Source organism: Carassius carassius, chromosome 26 (genome assembly GCF_963082965.1).
Source record: "Carassius carassius chromosome 26, fCarCar2.1, whole genome shotgun sequence".
Taxonomy (NCBI): domain Eukaryota; kingdom Metazoa; phylum Chordata; class Actinopteri; order Cypriniformes; family Cyprinidae; genus Carassius; species Carassius carassius.
This window is the reverse complement of record NC_081780.1, coordinates 25,855,701-25,875,639: the sequence shown is the minus strand read 5'-3', so window position 1 is coordinate 25,875,639 and position 19,939 is coordinate 25,855,701. Positions and strand designations below refer to the sequence as shown.

The following is a 19,939-nucleotide window of genomic DNA, read 5'->3' as shown; positions in this document are numbered from 1 at the left end:
TGTTCAGAAAAATAAAATTTAGTTTATGTGAAAAAAGCAGCTAATCTATCCTCGAGGATCTATGTTACGGAAAAGGTGCGGAAGCTACATGACCTGCGGTGCGCTTGTGGCATTCTGAAAAGTTGAGATGTTTTTAACTCGACGCGGTGTGGACGCGCCTGGAAAAAACGAGCGCGTCGCTTCCATTATGAGCGCGCATACCGTCCCTACATTTGAAATAACGAACTTGAGCACGTAGAAGACGCAATATGTAAACGGCCCATAACTGTTCTCTTGCTCCACCCACACGTACAGAGGAGACCACATCAGAGACAGAGGCCGTTATCTCTAATCACGATCCCACGTCAAAATATGAGTTAAAATTTGCACTAGTATGCAAATACTTTTTGTATAGAAAAGACGAATGCTTATTTGTCCTTGAAGGTAGACACAGGTTGCTAAAACTGTGGTCGGAAAGCGGCTGTAAAACGAGGAAACGCATCGAACCTATTCAGAACATCATCACCCCGTGCAGATACAGCTATGTCCCATTTATAATTTAAGGTTAATGCATTATGATTTCTGTGATGAAGAGTGAAGCACAGAATTCAGTCATGACAATGATTTAACAGTAGCTAGCTACTCTGCAGATGTCACATAAACTGTGCGATTAGATGGATTGAGGAATAAATAAAAAACATAGCTGTAAAATAATGACAGAAGCACTACTATATAAATATATAGGCTAATCTGTTTGTTTTGCATGTCTCTCTGTGAAAGAGCGGCGTTGTGTCGTGTACTACATACTCAAGTATGCGCCGGCGTGGCTTAAAGTGCCAGCTTTAACAGACCTGCTGTCTCACTATCTGACAGAATTGACAGAAATTACGATTGTACTATAATGTAAAAACTATTATTCTAAAATAATAATAATAATTTACATAAACATAAGGGGATATAATTTTTTGCCTCATTTTAAATTGGTAAATCTGTTGTGCAGCCCTTTGCAAAAATATAAAAGAATAAAGTTTTTAAAACATCAATTAAATTTGTATGCATTTTCATTACCACCATTTTTGATAGTATATTTGTATTAAATCATATAAGTACAGACTCCAGAAAAATTAAGTCATACCAGAATTTATGAATTTGTATGAATTATTAATGATAAATATGTTATTAAACTAATAAATAATCAATGGTAAAATTTTCTTGTTTTTGAATAATGAAATTTGAATAAACACATTTGTTCAAGCCCACCCCCCCCCCCAAAAAACCCCTGTTTTGATTGTTTAATATCGTATACCGTGAAACCGTGATATTTTGACTATTATTTTAATATTATGACTATTATCATACCGTGAAAATCTCATACCGTTACAACCCTACACACAGCACCCCATATTGACAGGAAAACACAGAATTGTTGACATTTTTTGCAGATTTCTTAAAAAAGAAAAACTGAAATATCACATGGTCCTAAGTATCCAGACCCTTTGCTGTGACACTCGTATATTTAACTCAGGTGCTGTCCATTTCTTCTGATCATCCTTGAGATGGTTCTACACCTTCATTCGAGTCCAGCTGATTTTGATTATACTGATTGGACTTGATTAGGAAAGCCACACAGCTGTGTATATAAGACCTTACCGCTCACAGTGCATGTCAGAGCAAATGAGAATCATGAGGTCAAAGGAACTGCCTGAAGAGCTCAGAGACAGAATTGTGGCAAGGCACAGATCTGGCCAAGGTTACAAAAACATTCTGCTGCACTTAAGGTTCCTAAAAGCACAGTGGTCTCCATAATCCTTAAATGGAAGACGTTTGGGACGACCAGAACCCTTCCTAGAGCTGGCCGTCCGGCCAAACTGAGCTATCGGGAGAGAAGAGCCTTGGTGAGAGAAATAAAGAAGAACCTAGAGATCACTGTGGCTGAGCTCCAGAGATGCAGTTGGGAGATGGGAGAAAGTTGTAGTAAGTCAACCATCACTGCAGCCCTCCACCAGTCGGGACTTTATAGCAGAGTGGCCCGACGGAAGCCTCTCCTCAGTGCAAGACACATGAAACCCGCATGGAGTTTGCTAAAAACCACCTGAAGGATTCTCTGGTCTGATGAGGCCAAGATTGAATTTTTTGCCATTAATTCTAAGCGGTATGTATGGAGAAAACCAGGCACTTCTCATCACCTGTCCAATACAGTCCCAACAGTGAAGCATGGTGGTGGCAGCATCATGCTGTGGGGTGTTTTTCAGCTGCAGGGACAGGACGATTGGTTGTAATCGAGGGAAAGATGAATGCAGCCAAGTACAGGGATATCCTGGACGAAAACCGAGTGCTCAGGACCTCAGGTTCACCTTCCAACAAGACAATGACCCTAAGCACACAGCTAAAATAACGTAGGAGTGTCTTCACAACAATTCCGTGACTGTTGTTGAATGGCCCAGCCAGAGCCCTGACTTAAACCCAATTGAGCATCTCTGGAGAGACATGAAAATGGCTGTCCACCAATGTTTACCATCCAACCTGACAGAACTGGAGAGGATCTGCAAGGAGGAGTGTTAAGCCTGGTTCACACGGGACTATTTTAAAATTGTCGGCCGATTTTCCAAACCTGAGAGACCCCACACACGGCAATAAAAAATCACGGGTCTAACCGTTTTGGTCGTACAGTGTGTGGTGTGCAGCCACACGGCAAAATCAACACATCACACACGAACCGATTTGACTCCCGAGCATTCCCAGGTCAGACGGGAAATCTCGCAAAATCCCTCGAGATCAAACGTGACTTCAGAGTAAACAATAATGGCGGACGAAGAGGATGCGGTGGCCATAGTTTGTGCTTTATTTTTAACCGAAAAAAAACATAAGAAAAACAAGAAAAGGTGATGGTCAAAGAAGTGGAGACAAACATTTACGGTGTTGCCACAGGTCGACGAGTTGGTACTCAATCTCCGACGTCCACCGGACGCCATGCCGCCGGCTGTTTTGATTTTGTTTCCCGGTACTTCCTCGCCGCCTTGTCACCTCACTTTCTGATTGGCTACACGCCACAGTCCACAGGCTGCGTGATCGTTTGTCCTCGGGGGAAACCACACACGAGAAGAAATCGGGCCAAATAAATCCAACATGTTGGATATCCTCGATTTGAGATCGGAGCGGTCCCGACGTCCTTCCGAGCAGAGGAGAGCAGTCTTAACACACCACACACGGCAGGAATATCTGATCAGATTATTTTACGATAATCGGAGCATCCTTAAGATTGTCGGAAGGGGTGAATCGGGGCTAAAATCTGCCTAATTATCCTGCCGTGTGAACCAGGCTTTAGAGGATCCCCAAATCCAGGTGTGAAAAACTTATTGCATCTTTCCCAAAAAGACTCATGGCTGTATTAGATAAAAGGGTGCTTCTACAAAATACTGAGCAAAGGGTCTGAATACTTAGGACAATTTGATATTTAAGTTTTTCTTTTTTAATAATTCTGCAAAAATGTCAACAATTATGTGTTTTTCTGTCAATATGGGGTGCTGTGTGTACATTAATGAGGAAAAAAATTAACTTAATTGATTTTAGCAAATGGCTGCAATAGAGTGAAAAATTTAAGGGGGTCTAAATACTGTCCATATCCACTGTATATATACTGTATATGTAAATTCATTCTCTGCGAGCAGGAAGGCGCTTGTAGATCAGGAGAGTTACATTGAAGATTAAAAAAAATTAGGGTTCGCACAAGGTGCTTGAATTTGACTTTTTGAAATTTAAGTCCTGGAATACCCTCGCGAACCGGTAATTTTTTAGAAGGTACTTGAAAGAGTTTCTCCACCCAAAAAAAAAAAATGTTGTCATTGATCGCTTAACCCCATGTCGTTCCAAACCCGTAAAAGCTTTATTCATCTTTGGAACATAATTTAAGCTATTTTGGATGAAAACAGGGTGGCTTAAGACTGTCCCATAGACTGCCAAATAAATAATCGTGTTAAGGTCCAGAAAAGTATGAAAAGCATCGTCAGAATACTCCATCTGCCATCAGTGATTCAACGGTAACATAATGAAGGGAAGAAAATACTTTTTGTATACAAAGAAAACAAAAATAACGACTTTATTCAACAGTTCCTCTTCTCTGTGTCTTTCCAAATCAGCATAGCGCCATTTTGGAATATCTAAGCTGTACACAGATGGTGTACGCTCTTCTGTATCAACTGCGCCACAAGGATACATATTTTATGTGTATTTATGGTTCGGTTCGTAAGCAAATAACACATCTGCGCAATGCGGCTGAGACAAGAGCGTACGCAATTTGTGTACTGATGATAACAAAGTAGTTTGATCAAAGTATGATCAAATTTTAGTCCTTGAAAACCAAAAAGGTAGTGCATGAAAAGACCTTGAAATCCCTGAAATTTCATTTCAAGACAGTCGATTTCTTTCTGAAATAGTGATATAAAAACGCCCACACCAGATTTTTTATTTTAAAACATGCAGTGCTCATGTTTTTCAACGAAGTGATAGCATTTTGCAAAACCTATTTGTGGCGGTCAGTGTTGATATTGTGGCAGCCCATAATGAAATAAATCAATGCATGGGAAACCCTGCACCTTTCTCACAAGTCAGACAGTACACCGTGAGCAACTGAATGCTTCTCTGCAAACTGCGCGTTCATCATTAGTTACTGGACCGACCCACTGATAACTTTCCCAATCAGCCCTATATCTGGAGAGTCTTATGGGTCAAAGGGCTGATGTGAGCTCCTATGTTTTAAACCACACAGGTTAAGCCATGCTGCTTCAAGGGCGCAGGATCTGGAGACTCTGTTGCTCTGGAAACAAAGACGCAAAAATGCAATCACTCGCAAATGGTCTTCTCTAATACTTCTTATGAAATTGATTTAATTTTATTTGCTATCAGTTTACAAACAGTGCAAAATACTTGTTGATTCAACTTTGGCTTTTGTAAAATACAGGAAAAACTGTGTCCCGTATTGATTTGATACAGGACACATGAATTTACCTTTAAATATGGGACAATTCTGTACATTGAGGGATGGGTGGCAACCCTACATTGTTTGGACAGACATGTTGAGATCAAATGACCCATTACCATTAAACATAATACACAATTAAGATTACACAATGATCTTGGCTCTTCTTTATCATCACTTTGAATAATGGGAAGACATTTTAAGATTACATTTAACATCTCCTTTACTAGCTTAGTGTGTATAAGATATACATGTTGTTGGTTTTGATGTTAACTCTTTGTGCCATTAAAATGGTGTTAATCTTGTCTTTTTTGCGTTAGACTTGATGAAACTGAAAGAGGAGAGTCAAGAACTCTGTGAAAAGGAAGACAATGTTCAGCATGAGAAATATAATTTAATGACTGGAGAAAAATCATTTAGTTGCTCACATACTGAAAAGACTTAACAAAAAAAGAGCTCAAAAGACAGTAGACCAAACCTTAAAAAACACATGAGAACTCATACTGGAGAGAAACCTTACACGTTATCAATGTGGAAAAAGTTTTAAACATAAACAACACCTTGATGTCCACATGAGAATTCATACTGGAGAGAAACCTTTCACCTGCCAACAATGTGAAAAAAGCTTCGCTAGAAGAGGAACCCTTAAAAAACACATGAAGATTCACACTAGAGAGAAGCTGTTTACATGTGATCAGAGCAGGGACGAATGATTACGTCAAAGAATATTCAACCATTCTCACTCAGCCTCAAATGCCTTTGCAACACAACACCTATGTTAATCATCTGTACAGCAGTTCTGGTTTTGTTTTTAGCAGCGCTAGTGGAAACAACACAAGACCTTATACTACCGCAACTGTCAAGTCCAGCACAGATGGTGTTTCATGTACCCACCAGTGGCAATAGAAGTGAGTGCACCTTCAGCACAGCTGGAAGAGTTGTAGAAGAAAAAGAACTGGATTAAAACAGCATCTGCCCATGACCAAAGATATTTCTAGATGACTAGTAGTAGTAGTAAATATTAAACCATAATGTGCCTTTAATATTTAGGCCTATTCTATTCCGCGCTCAGTGTTGCAAAGATGAAGTTGACAATCTTGACTCACCATCTCCTCGCTGGATGTGCCTTTATGGATCACATGATGAAAGAGTTTTTGTTTGTGAATTATTTAACTATTTCATTTTGTAGTCATCTAAAGCTATATATATATATATATATATCGTTCATGTCTGTAATGCTTCACTGAGTGTTGGTTCAGTTTTGTGAGACTGCAGAATCGCATTTTGTTAGTCTTACCTGTATGAGCAAAAATTACAAAAATTAAAATTATTTTAAGATGTTTCCACTGTTATTTAAAAAAGAAATGCAAGTGATCGTGCTGGTGCCTTCATGCATTAAGTGTACTTTAGTTTTAACTCTTCACACAAACGCTTGAATATACGATTTTGACAAAGCTGGGAGTGGCACGCTCTGTATGCATGCATTGCGTTTAGTCATTCGGATTGATTACTATTTAGTATAATCACATAAATACAGGTGGATCTCAATAAATTAGAATGTTGTGGAAAAGTTCATTTCATTAATTCATTACATTAAATGTATTAAATAAATTCAGTGCACACAGACTGAAGTAGTTTAAGTCTTTGGTTCTTTTAAATGTAAGGATTTTGGCTCACACTTAACAAAAACCCACCAATTCTCAATAAGAATACTTCATAAGACCAATGGAAAAAAAACATTTATTTTTAGTAAACTGTTGGCCTACTGGAAAGTTAATTTACTGAACATCAGCTAATTCCTTGACACTGGTGTGAACCACTATGTTTCTTCTCGCTGCGGTATATCTGCCACTGCAGCATTATTTCTCCCTGAGACCCGAGTTCGGCGCCGCGCCTTCCCGTTTTACTGGAAACTGGTGAGATCATCAATGACTGGAGGTAAGGATATTTTTGGTTTAAAATGTTATGTAATCTACTAGTCATGTAATTTATTAAACATTTTAACTAGGCCGAGGTAATATGTTGTGTGTCTGTGTGTAACCTGCTATCAGTACGATTTAGCTACATCAAGTTCACATGTAAAGACCTAACGTTAGTGCTAGCTAGCAGGTCAAATTATGGATGACTGTAGCTACATAGAAAAAGTTGTTAGGCTCGAAATTACAACCATTTTTGTCGCATGTGCTCGTGAAAAATGTAATCCATCGATATAACGTTATACGGTAACCTAAAAATATATTCAGGAGTAAGTTACTGCTAATTTGTGCGAGTGCAAATAATGGTTGTGGTGCTAACGTTACCGGTTTCATTTTGTAAGACGTCAGTAAAAGAGGTAGAACACGCCAATGCTGATAGTTAGGATGTTTTATTAATATTAATTAGGGCTGGGGGAATTAACGCGTTAATCTTTGCGATTAATTTGAAATGTTTAACGCGTAAAAAAAAATGCATTTAACGCAGCACTTTTTTTTGCCTCGTTTTAATGATTTCCTGTTGCGGCTGCTATTGAAAAGCAATGTGGACCCCAACCTGGCCAAGTATGAAGATGGAGATGACATTGTGAAGTGGTGGGCCCATGTCATGAGTTTGGGGAAGTATCCAGCTCTCAGCCAGGTTATCAGAGGGGCCCTCTCCATTTTCCATGGACCACTGGTAGAGTCCTCCTTTAGTCTCATGGGAGATGTGATTGATGCTAAAAGATCTAGCATGAAGATCTCCACCTTTGATGCAGTGCAGACTGTCAAATATGTGCTGAGGTCAAGGAGCAAGACTGGCATTGGCATGTTCAAAAGAGATGACATCAAACTGGGGCCAGTTGATAAAACTCTCTGCCAGAACATTAGGGTTGCAGGGAGAAGGGACAAGACCGACAGAGAGAAGAGGATGGAGGCAAAGCAGAAGAGGCAGGTGGAGTATGGCTGCAGTGCTACATGTGAAAGTGCAGAGAAGGCCAAGACCACTGCTCTGGCTGAAGAGAGGCAGACACGTCTCAAACATGTTGATAAGAAAATTAATGCAGCCAGACGCAAGGCCCTTGATACGTTGCAGGAGGTGGCCAGGAAGAAGAGGAAGTTGGAGTAAAGCAAGAAGATAGTTCAATGAGAGTTTCGGAATAAAAAATGAAATTGAATATTACAAATTAGCATCTGTGTATTTTGATTTTCAGAATTTCATTTTAGTCTGTGCCTATGGGGTGGGCTGGGGATGGCAGGGGTTGGTGGCAATTTAAGTATCTGGATATTTGCCGCTGGGCGGGGGCTTCGATTACCTCTCTCATTTTGACCATACATGTGTTTGCACCCCTTTGTGTGTGGTGGCTCTTGATGCCTTGATCCCAGCATCAGTCCATTCCTTGTGAAGTTCACTCAAATTCTTGAATCGATTTTGCTTGACAATCCTCATAAGGCTGCAGTTCTCTCAGTTGGTTATGCATCTTTTTCTTCCACACTTTTTCCTTCCACTCAACTTTCTGATAACATGCTTGGATACAGCACTCTGTCGACAGATTCTTTGGCAAAGAATGTTTGTGGCTTACCCTCCTTGTGAAGGGTGTCAATGATTGTCTTCTGGACAACTGTCAGATCAGAAGTCTTCCCCGTGATTGTGTAGCCTAGTGAACCAAACTGAGAGACCATTTTGAAGGCTCAGGAAACCTTTGCAGGTGTTTTGAGTTGATTAGCTGATTGGCATGTCACCATATTCTAAGTCTAAAAGACTTAAGCAACTTCAGTCTGTGTGCATTGAATGTATTTAATACACAAGTTTCATAATTTGAGTTGAATTACTGTAATAAATGAACTTTTCCAATAGGTTCTAGTTTATTGAGATGCACCTGTACCATGGTGAAGCTAAATGGCTAGTATAGCAAAACTATGTTAATGTGTAGTTACTTAGGTTTAACTAGTTAATTTGTTTATGTATTTGTAGTAAACCTATGTTTTAATTTTCATAAAGGTTTATATGTAATTAAAACATTAAGTAAATGATTGCAGAAATGAATGCGAATAATCTTACATGACGCTGATATTACATTTTATGTGATCTGGCTCTTGATTTTATTATTATTTTTTACTTCTTTGACAGGAGGCAAATACATCAAACATGCACGTGGTAAGAGCATCTATGTTAATTGATGTTGGGCAAAACACACAAGGAAGTTGTAAAAAAAAAAAAAAAAAAATTGCTGAAAAACACTAGCTCATTTTTGTTAAACAGTCCAAAAAGTCACGTCACTGTCATTTGCTGGCATTTGCCTATTATTTTCTCTGCTCTTCTCTTTTTTGCCGCTTGTTTTTCTTTGCAGGTAATCTCATCTATAATAATACATCATACACCTTCTATTATTTGTATATGTTTAAAAGACAATGCTTTAAAGCTTAGGCTACGCTATGATACGAATAAATGGATTAAGCACAGCGCGCTCACCAATCAAACAGCCGCTTGGCGGGTCAGTCGGTCAAAAGCCAAACCAGTTCTAGCAGGCTAATAATCAGCTTCGATACGGATACATTTTCTACTTGTCCTACGTGTTTGAATCTTTACCTTTTGCTGGTTTGCGCGGCACACACACATTTGTTTAGTGAAGTTCACTGAACATTAAGACTCGCTTAAAGGGTTAACAGTTTACACTTGTAATTGTTGCATACGGCTATGAATTAATAAACATCTATTGATAAAAAAAACGATTTAATGTCTTTTCATTTACAGTAGCATGAACCACAAGTAGTCGAGTAACTCGAGTATTTTTTAAATATAAAATCGACTAGTAGAAATCAGTATTCGTGCAACCCCTAATATAAAGCCATCACTGCCTAACAAGTGGAAAGGGTTGCAGATTAAAACTTGCTTCATGGCCTTTTCTCTTGCTCCAGATTATGCCACTGTTTTCTGTTATTGATAAATTGCTGACCATTGGTGCTATTTTGAATGTAGTTGAAGATGTATATTTTTGTAAAGAATTTAAGATTTTCTTTAAAGGAAACCTGTAGGAAGGTGGATGCCATGTTTAAGCAGGGAGATAGGCAAGTTCTTCTGTTTCTGTATAGGTAAATTAGGATTATAACTAAATTAAAAACTGTTTGTTGTGTTCTCCTTTGCTCCCTCCTGAAGCTTATGTATTCCCCTTCATCTTTTACTACTGATTCAATGAATATCTGTTATTACTTGCACTAATTTCAAATAAAGTGGCATGAAAATTCAAACATAGCATGAGATAGCGACATTAACTTACATTGTGTCTACACCGAAAATACAACAGAACTTATTATAATCAGTGATGCTGTCTACACTCGATTTGGTGCAGCGCGGTGCGACAAATCCCAACAGAGAACTGTGGAATTGTTCTATTGATGATATGCTGACACAAAGTTCAAATGATTTGCAATGCTTTGTCGTGTACAGTGTAGATATTCGATGTGACAGCAAAAACATGGCGAGTGTTAAGTAAAGAAAAGTGGACATGGAAAATATTTGATTCAAATGTGAATGGACTAAACAGTTTTGAGTGAGTGATACCATCTTTGTTATGGATGTTGGTTCACAGTGAGTTTTAACATGCTTTAGCCTTAATTTATTTTCAAGATCTGAGGTAAAATATCTATTGTTGCTTTTACTATGGCTATAAAGATCATGCTAAATAATATTCAAACTCATATTAGACACTTAACACTGAATAAAGCACATAGTCATTACCTAAAATTATCATTTTTTGTATGTTGTAATGCTATGACGTCACAGAAAATAAAAAGCATTTCTAAAGCAAAATTCCGTGTATTTTATTGTCACTTGTAGCTGTCGCCGGTGGTTAGGACAAAAACTACATGGATAAGATGGTTTTTATCACATTGCGTCACGTTTGGTTGGGACACACAGTGTCAGTTTGATTCCCCCCAAAAGAAATTAAGTATTAAAATATTTATTATGACAGACCTAATAATTTAATCTGCAATTAGGGCAATTGGAGAGAAGAGATCCAGTCTAGGAACAAGCAGGAAGAGTTTATTTGCATGGAAGACATGGAGAACCAAATTTTTTGTTTGTTCATATGTTTTTAATATTCAACAGGCAAAGTTCTTCTGTATCTAAATGCAAAAACATTCATAATAGTTTGAATAAAACAGACTACTGGGGGGAAAATCTGAATATTTATCTTATGACCATCTTTTGATTATTTTAACAAAAGCAACAATAACATAACAATCGTAATATTAGTAACTATATATATATATTGTGACACGTGTCCCGAGCTCTCATCAGCGCCGCCCTTGAAACGGAGCAGGCACACCTGCACCTGGTCATCATGGGCTGAGCGGCCACACCTGTGCCCCATCAGCCGGTGCTCATATAAACCCCGCAAGCGGCTAATCTTGTCTTTCCCTTTGCCCGCAGAGAGCAGCGTGTGACCGCCAGCCCCAACGCCCACGGGAGAGCACGGACCCACACTGCACCAGCGCACCTATAGCCAAGACGCCGAGCACCAAACCACCTCACACCAACGCCTTCCACAACCCTTTCTATTAATAAAATCCACCCTTCGGTGAACTTACCTTCATCCTCAAGTCATGTCCTACTTTACCCCGCCACACTGGTGGAGAATGCTGGCATAACAGTGAAGAGGACACTGATGAGCCCTCCCCACATGGCGTTCTACGATCAGACTGGTTTGGATTGGTTTTTTTGTTTTTTTTTCCCCACGTTCCTTACCTCTCTGGTTCCCCAGGTGGTGCTCCTCCCCCAATGATGGAAGAGCTGCTGAAACACCTCACCGAGGTGAACTTCCGGCAGCAGCAAATCATGGAGCACATGGCTTCCCGGCAGGGGGAAACTGAAACAGCGGGCCGAAGCCAAAACCAAGCTCCCCATAACCTGTGTGCACGGCGACACCAGAGAAGGCGCCTGGCCATTCGATGTCGGGCTCGTCCGACGTCCCATGCTGCTGGCCTTCGACAGCCCCCGTGATGGTGAGTCACCCCGTCCTCCTCCTAACCTCTACTTTGATTTGTTTCAGCAGGTGACTGGGGCTGGGGGTTTCTCCAGAGAGCAACATGAGGACGATCGCCTCAAGCACTGTTGGGCTCAGGTGAGGGTTGCCGAAGGAAAGGAGCTTCAGCCGGCACCCCACCCATTTCATCGTGGATAATGGCCTGCTTTACTGTGTAGCCCAGCGGAGGGGGGAGGAGAAAAGCCTGCTGGTGATCCCGCGCAGCAAGACGGAGGCGGTGATCGAGATCGCCCATGCCCATCCAATGGCAGGCCACCTGGGAGCCCAAAATACTATTCAGCGCCTCCGTGACTGATTCCACTGGCCGGGCCTAGAGGCGGAAGTCAGACGGTTCTGCCAGGCCTGCCCAACGTGCCAACGGACGTCGCCTCGGACCCCTCCCCCCAGCCTGCTGATACCCCTGCCCATCATAGAGGTGCCCTTCTTGCGGATTGGGATGGATTTGGTGGGGACGCTGCCGAAGTCCGCCCAGGGGCACGAGCACATCCTGGTCATCGTGGATTATGCCACCCGGTATCCTGAGGCCATTCCCCTCCGTAAAGCCACAACGAAGGCCATAGCCCAGGAGCTGTTCCTTCTCTTCAGCCGGGTCGGCATCCCCTCCCAGATCCTGACTGACCAGGGTACCCCCTTCATGTCCCGGATGATGGCGGATGTTTCCAAACTGCTAAAAGTTCAACAGCTCTGCACCACGGTGTACCACCCCCAGACCGACGGGCTCGTCGAGCGCTTCAATCAGACCCTAAAGCAGATCAGGATCAGCTCTACCACAGCAATCTTCTGCAACGGAACCGGTCCTCCGAGCCCCCGACTTCAACCGCCCCTTCCTGCTGCAGACAGATGCCTCCGACACCGGGTTGGGAGCCGTCCTATCACAGGGCCACGACGGTGATGAACACCCGGTGATGTTCATAAGCCAAAAGCTGACCCCTGCAGAACAACAGTATGCCACGGTGGAGAGACAAGCATTGGCCATCAAGTGGGCAGTCCTGGAGCTCAGGTATTACTGTCACGTTCGGTGTTACAGAAAACACAAAAGAGGGAACCAATTGCAGGTATGGTGTTTATTTAGGGGCAATCCAAAAGGGTAAACAGTCCAGGCAGGGTCAAAACCAGAGAATCCAAATAAACAAGAACGGACAAGACACAAGGCAGGATCAAGACTACGGAATGACAAGACATTAGACAAGGACTCCGTGACACATACTAAGACAGACCGGGTATAAATACACAGAAGGTAATGAGGGAACTGGAGACAGGTGGGGAATAATCAATTAACCCAAACAAGGAGGAAGGTGACCAAATAAGGGAACAGAAGTTCATAAAGTGACAGACACCGTGGGAAAGGGAGACATCTAGTGGAAACCCCGGGAACACAACCCAGACACTGTGACAATACCCCCCTCTACGGAGCGGCTTCCAGACGCTCCACGACAGACAAAAAACAGAGACCTGGAGGGAGGCGGACAGGTGGAGGCTCAGGAGGAGGGAAGGAGGGACAGGGAAAAAAACCACAGGGAACAGACACCAGAAGTGTAAACACAAACCTGGGAGACCAGGAGGGAGGTACTGGAGGAGGTTCAGGGGGAGGGACGGAGGGCCAGGCTAACAGAGAGGAACAGGGACAGGAGTGAACACAAAAACAAAAAGCAAAAAACAACATGAAGCCCCCCAGGGCGGAGCAGAAGACCACCACAACCGTGTGGTCCGGGCGGAAGATTCCAGGAGATTGGTGCTGGCCTTACACTGCTCATGAAGATCATTGGTGACTTGCATTTGCAAATGAAGATCAATGGTGACTTGCCTTTGTTCATGAAGATCAGAGGTGACTTGCCTTTGTTCATGAAGATCACCGGTGACTTGACTCCGTCCTTGAAGATCACCGGTGACTTGACTCAGTCCTTGAAGATCACCGGTGACTTGACTTGACTCTGAAAGGTCAACGGGGACCAGCCTAGTCTCTGGAGGATCCGCGGTGACCAGCCCTGACTCAGGAGGATCCACGGTGACCAGCCCTGACTCAGGAGGATCCGCGTTGACCAGCCCTGACTCAGGAGGATCCGCGGTGACCAGCCCTGACTCTGGAGGATCAGCGGTGACCAGCCCTGACTCTGGAGGATCAGCGGTGACTAGCCCTGACTCTGGAGGATCAGCGGTGACTAGCCCTGACTCTGGAGAGTTCACTGGCACCTGACTCGACTCTGGAGAGTTCACTGGCACCTGACTCGACTCTGGAGAGTTCACTGGCACCTGACTCGACTCTGGAGAGTTCACTGGCACCTGACTCAACTCTGGAGAGTTCACTGACACCTGACTCGACTCTGGAGAGTTCACTGACACCTGACTCGACTCTGGAGGGTCCACTGGCACCTGACTCGACTCTGGAGGGTGCACTGGCACCTGACTCGACTCTGGAGGGTGCACTGGCACCTGACTCCACTCTGGAGGGTGCACTGGCACCTGACTCCACTCTGGAGGGTGCACTGGCACCTGACTCGACTCTGGAGGGTCAACTGGCACCTGACTCGACTCTGGAGGGTCAACTGGCACCTGACTCGACTCTGGAGGGTCAACCAGAACCTGACTTGACTCTGGAGGGTCAACTGGAACCTGACTTGACTCCGGAGGGTCAGCTGAGACTCTCATCCTTTGCAGCGGTGCTGGGCAAACAGCCATCTTGTGCTGTGGCGCTGGACAGACGGCCATCTTGTGCTGTGGTGCTGGACCGGTGGCCAATTTGGGCATTGGCGCTGGGTTAGCGGCCATCTTGTGCTGTGGCGCTAGGCTGGCAGCCATCTTGTACTGTGGCGCTGGACCGGTGGCCAATTTGGGCATTGGCGCTGGGTTAGCAGCCATCTTGTGCTGTGGCGCTGGACTGACGGCCATCTTGTGCTGTGGCGCTGGACGGACGGCCATCTTGTGCTGTGGCGCTGGACGGACGGCCATCTTATGCTGTGGCGCTAGGATGACGGCCATCTTGGGCTGTGGCGCTGAACCGGTGGCCAATTTGGGCATTGGCGCTGGGTTAGCGGCCATCTTGTGTTGTGGCGCTGGGCTGGTAGCCAATTTGGGCAGTGGGGCTGGACTGGCGGCCATCTTGGGTTGTGGCGCTTGGCTGGTTGCCATCCTGGGCAGTGGTGCTGGGCTGACGACCACCCCGCCGGAAGAGACAGAAGTGGCTGGGGCATCCCACCGAAGCCGATGCTGCAGGTAGCGCAAAAATTCCCAGAATTCCAGTGTCTCTAACTGCGCCATCTCCTCCTGAGACACTGGATCATCCAGCCCGCCATTAAGTCCTTTATAGTCCTTTAGGGCCGCATCGTTGTAACCCATGCCCTCGGCCAGGGACCAGAACACCTGAGCCAGGGTCCCCACTTCATTGCCCTCTTGGCGGAGGGCGATCAACCGAAGATACTTGGCTCGCCGCTCCGCCATCTTGGCTGGGGAACGGAAAAACGACATACCGTTGGTTCCTAGAATGACGGAGTCCTTCTGTCACGTTCGGTGTTACAGAAAACACAGGAGAGGGAACCAATTGCAGGTATGGTGTTTATTTAGGGGCAATCCAAAAGGGTAAACAGTCCAGGCAGGGTCAAAACCAGAGAATCCAAATAAACAAGAATGGACAAAACACAAGGCAGGATCAAGACTACGGAAAGACAAGACATTAGACAAGGACTCCGTGACACATACTAAGACAGACCGGGTATAAATACACAGAAGGTAATGAGGGAACTGGAGACAGGTGGGGAATAATCAATTAACCCATACAAGGAGGAAGGTGACCAAATAAGGGAACAGAAGTTCATAAAGTGACAGACACCGTGGGAAAGGGAGACATCTAGTGGAAACCCCGGGAACACAACCAAGACACTGTGACAATTACCTCCTCGCCCGCCACTTCACACGTGTGTGACACGTGTCCCGAGCTCTCATCAGCGCCGCCCTGGAAATGGAGCAGGCACACCTGCACCTGCTCATCACGGGCTGAGCGGCCACACCTGTGCCCCATCAGCCGCTGCTCATATAAACCTCGCAAGCGGGCAGAGGTGAGAGATGTCTCCGCAAGACTCGGCTAATCTTGACTTTCCCTTTGCCCGCATAGAGCAGCGTGTGACCGCCAGCCCAAACACCCACAGGAGAGCACGGACCTACACTGCACCACCGCACCCATAGCCAAGACGCCGAGCACCAAACCGCCTCACAGCAACGCCTTCCACAACCCTTTCTATTAATAAAGTCCACCCTTCATCCTCGAGTCGTGTCCTACTTCACCCCGCCACAATATATATATATATATATAAACCATCCCTTGGATGAATTGAAATAAGCAAATTAATTTAACCTAAAAGTATGCACTGTAGTGTTAATCCAATTAAATGAACTAAAATGGGCTAAAACTATTCCAAACATGTTTTTATCTTTCATTGTAGACAAATATTGATACAAAATTTAACTGTGGTTTTAAGAGTGTCAGAAAAAAGCCCTCTAATGGGAGCTGCTGATAGAGATTTAGGAAACAAAGGGGATCTGAGAAACTTTGTTAAATAACTTCATATGCATTTTCACAATTTATTTAACCTATATCATCATGCATCTTTAAAACCTAAAAATATAAATATTCTGTTATTTCAAAAAAATCTGACGTTGTATACTACGTATTGTTGGCTCTGTGACAAATTATGTTCCTATATTCTTCCATGCTGAAGACCGTGCAGCAGAGTTTGGAGTGGACCTCTTGTTGAAGATCTTCTCCAGGAAATTTTTACCTATCATGTGTTCCCGGGGAATCGAACCCCCAACCTTGTGCTTGATAGCACAATGCTCTTCCAACCTGTTTATGGTCCCCCTAGAAATTTCGATAGGTGTTAACCGAGCTCTGGGTGTCCTGCTCTGCCTTTGAGAAAACGAGAGCCGGGACGATCTGGAATCTTCCCTGTATGACGTCATAAGGGGAAAGGTTACCTCCCCTTTCTCTGCTTTGCCCGCCCAAACATTTGCATTTTAATTCAGTCGCAATGTCAGCATAGGCTTTACAAACAGACTTTTACGATATGGATTTGACAGCACCGGCACAGACCGTGAGTAACCGTGTTCAGTGATGTCTGATCTGTGATCAGTGATGTGTAGCTAATTATTCAAGTTCACACAGACTTTCATTCTAAATCGTTTAATACTGTTTATGCATCAGTGAATCTAGCCAGTGAACCAGTAACCAGTGAGCCAGTAAACGATCAACTTCACATTCTTTCTCTTAGTAGCATGAAACAAATCAGTTATTTAAATTGGGATTAAACTACAGACAGCAATCAAAGAACGCTCCCTTTATATTGTTTGGAGCTGTCAATCACACGTCGCAAGTTTATCTTCACACTTGCCCTTATGAAAATTAACCATGGTGTTATTACAAATAAAACCAAAACATCATGGTTACTATAGTTAAACCATGGTAACCACAAATTAACCATAGTTTAGCTATATTAACCATTGTTTAACCATGGTATTTGTAGTAAATCTGTGGTTATACAAATGGCAGTCAATACGCCAAAAAAACATGGGTTACTACAGTTTTACTATAATAAAACCATGGTTATTTTTCGTAAGCAAACTGCCGTTATAATGAATGACGCTGTTATACAAAGCTCTTACTGTATTCATGTCGAGATTGTGTTTGATGTTAGTTGTGGTGAGATCTTTTTGTGAGAGAAAAATACAGTTTAACTTATAAATAGTTGTTTTTTACTCAAATTCACTGTAAGATTTTCTATAAACACTGTATTTCAATATGTTACCAAGAAAGACAACAAATATAAATTACAATTGAACTGAGTCTTATTAACCCAACTGCAGGGAAAAACAAAAATAACAGCTACATTAGAACATTATAAACTGACAAATCGGACTGATCTGGTTCTCAACTCAATCCGGTTACAACAGTTACAGCTCACCGGTGAAATGTATTAAATCATTCATGAGTTTTGAGTTTTACATTGAGTGAGAGTGAGAGAGAGAGAGAGAGAGAGAGAGAGAGAGAGAGAGTGTGTGTGTGTGTGTGTGTGTGTGCGTGTGTGTGAAAACAACAATAACAGTATACATTAGAACATTATAATCTGGCTGAATAGGTCCTCAAAATAAGTCATATAACTTGTGCGTGTGTGAGTGAGTGAGTGAGTGTGCATGTACACATGGCATTCAAAGTCTGGCCCACACCTCTTTCAAGATCTCCACATGGCGCTTTGTCACAGGCTTTGGTTGTAGTATGATTTCAAGGACGTCATCAAACAGATACCAGAGAATATCATCCCGAGCCGGCCAGAAGAATCAGTTTGGCCCAACACGATGCATACATTTCACTTGGACATGTGTTTCATCTGTGCTAAGGATGATGCCTGGATACAGCTCTTGATCATATTTGAGCATGCACCACTGCCCAAGCAGCTCTGGACTTCCCCACTGGATTTCCTTTTCTGCCCGTGTCTGTGGATTCCCTTCACTGGCTGGCTGCGGGACAGGCACAGCAGTTGGTATCTCCTGGCCAAAACTGAAACACTGTGTGTTGAAGCACTTGCAGTTAAACTGCTTGCGTGTTGTGCACATGCAGCTGACATCACGGTGTATCAGTTCTCCTGGAGCCAGAGTAATCACCTGGTGGATTCTCATGGTTCCCGGGACTGCTGGTATTTGCTTTGGCATTTTCTCCATTGCACTCTCAACATCTTCATTCTTTACAAAGAACAGTTTCACTGTTGTGTTTGTCTCAGTCAAGGCCTTGAACAGCTCGTGTGCATTCAGGATATCACGCCCCTTTGCCACCATCATGTCAGCTGTTCTTTTTAAGGCTCCCCCTACACCATCCAGGGCTCCTTTGCCATGACTAGCCTCAAAAAAATTCCAAGAGCCCTGTTGTGATCCTACTGACATCATCTCTTACATAGAACATCTTCAGTCTCTTCTTGAATTCATCAGTGAACCTGTTGGTCTTCTTCCTTTCAAAGTTAAGACTCTCCTTATGCTGCCAACGCTTACTCGAAAAGCCAAGGGAATCCTCAGCATATCTCTGTAACCTGTATTTTTTTGACAATTCTCCCTGTTGTCACTTTTGCAATTAGCTGTCTATCCCTTTCTTTGTTGATCTGCTGATATTTGTTACTGATGTCTTTAATTAGTGATTGGTGATACAGCAACGACTTCCTGATTCTGGGGTTTACAGGGCAATTTGCTGTTAGCTCGTTCACCTTTGACCGTGGTGAATCAGAATTATTCTTTAAACGTTGGAACCTTTTTTTGTATTTTTCTTTCTGTTTTCTTTCTTTTTCCAGGCTTTCCTGAAGTTCTTCTATTTCCTTCTTCAGCCTGTTTCTTTCTTTTCTTATTTTTTTTCTTCCCATCAACATGTTGCCTACAAACACAATCAATATATTGGTCAATAATGATGAGAAATGAATATGATAATGGATAATTGGGGAAATAACACAGGGAAAAGGATGAAAGACATCAGGGCTCTGTTGAAGGGTAAAAAGTCTTGACAAATCTTTATCCGTTTGAAGGCTGCCAAAACAGCAAGCAGCCATAAATCTGTTTTTTTTTTCAGTCTATCACATGCAAACTAAATTAACTACACTTTTTTTCTAAAGTGTTCAAACTTTCCAACACTTTCTAACACTCAGCCTAGTCATTTTCTTAAACTCTTAACTGCTCACTGTTGCTCTACCTTGAAGACCCTTGCTGTGGATACTGCTCTGGGGGATGATCTGGGCTTTGTGGAGGAGTAGTTACGTTTCTCAGTGCTTCTCTCTTCTCCTTGCTTCTTTTGTAAGCTGCTCTCCACTCTCTACGCTTCAGCTGCTGTTGTCTTCCACTTAGCTCATTTATACCTTTCTTTTTTCCTGTCTCTACATTTTTTCTCCATCTCTGGCGTTCATTTTGCAAGTATTTCTCCCTTTTTTCAGGATCAGCTTTTAGGCGTGCACGATACTGCCTCTGTC

General features: G+C 43.0%; 1 protein-coding gene across 2 annotated transcripts in view; it reads left to right on the top strand.

Moving 5' to 3' along the window:
- LOC132106048 (gastrula zinc finger protein XlCGF57.1-like) overlaps positions 1-19,939 on the top strand; it is a 431,800-nt gene that overhangs the window by 401,278 nt on the left and 10,583 nt on the right. The window lies entirely within an intron of this gene.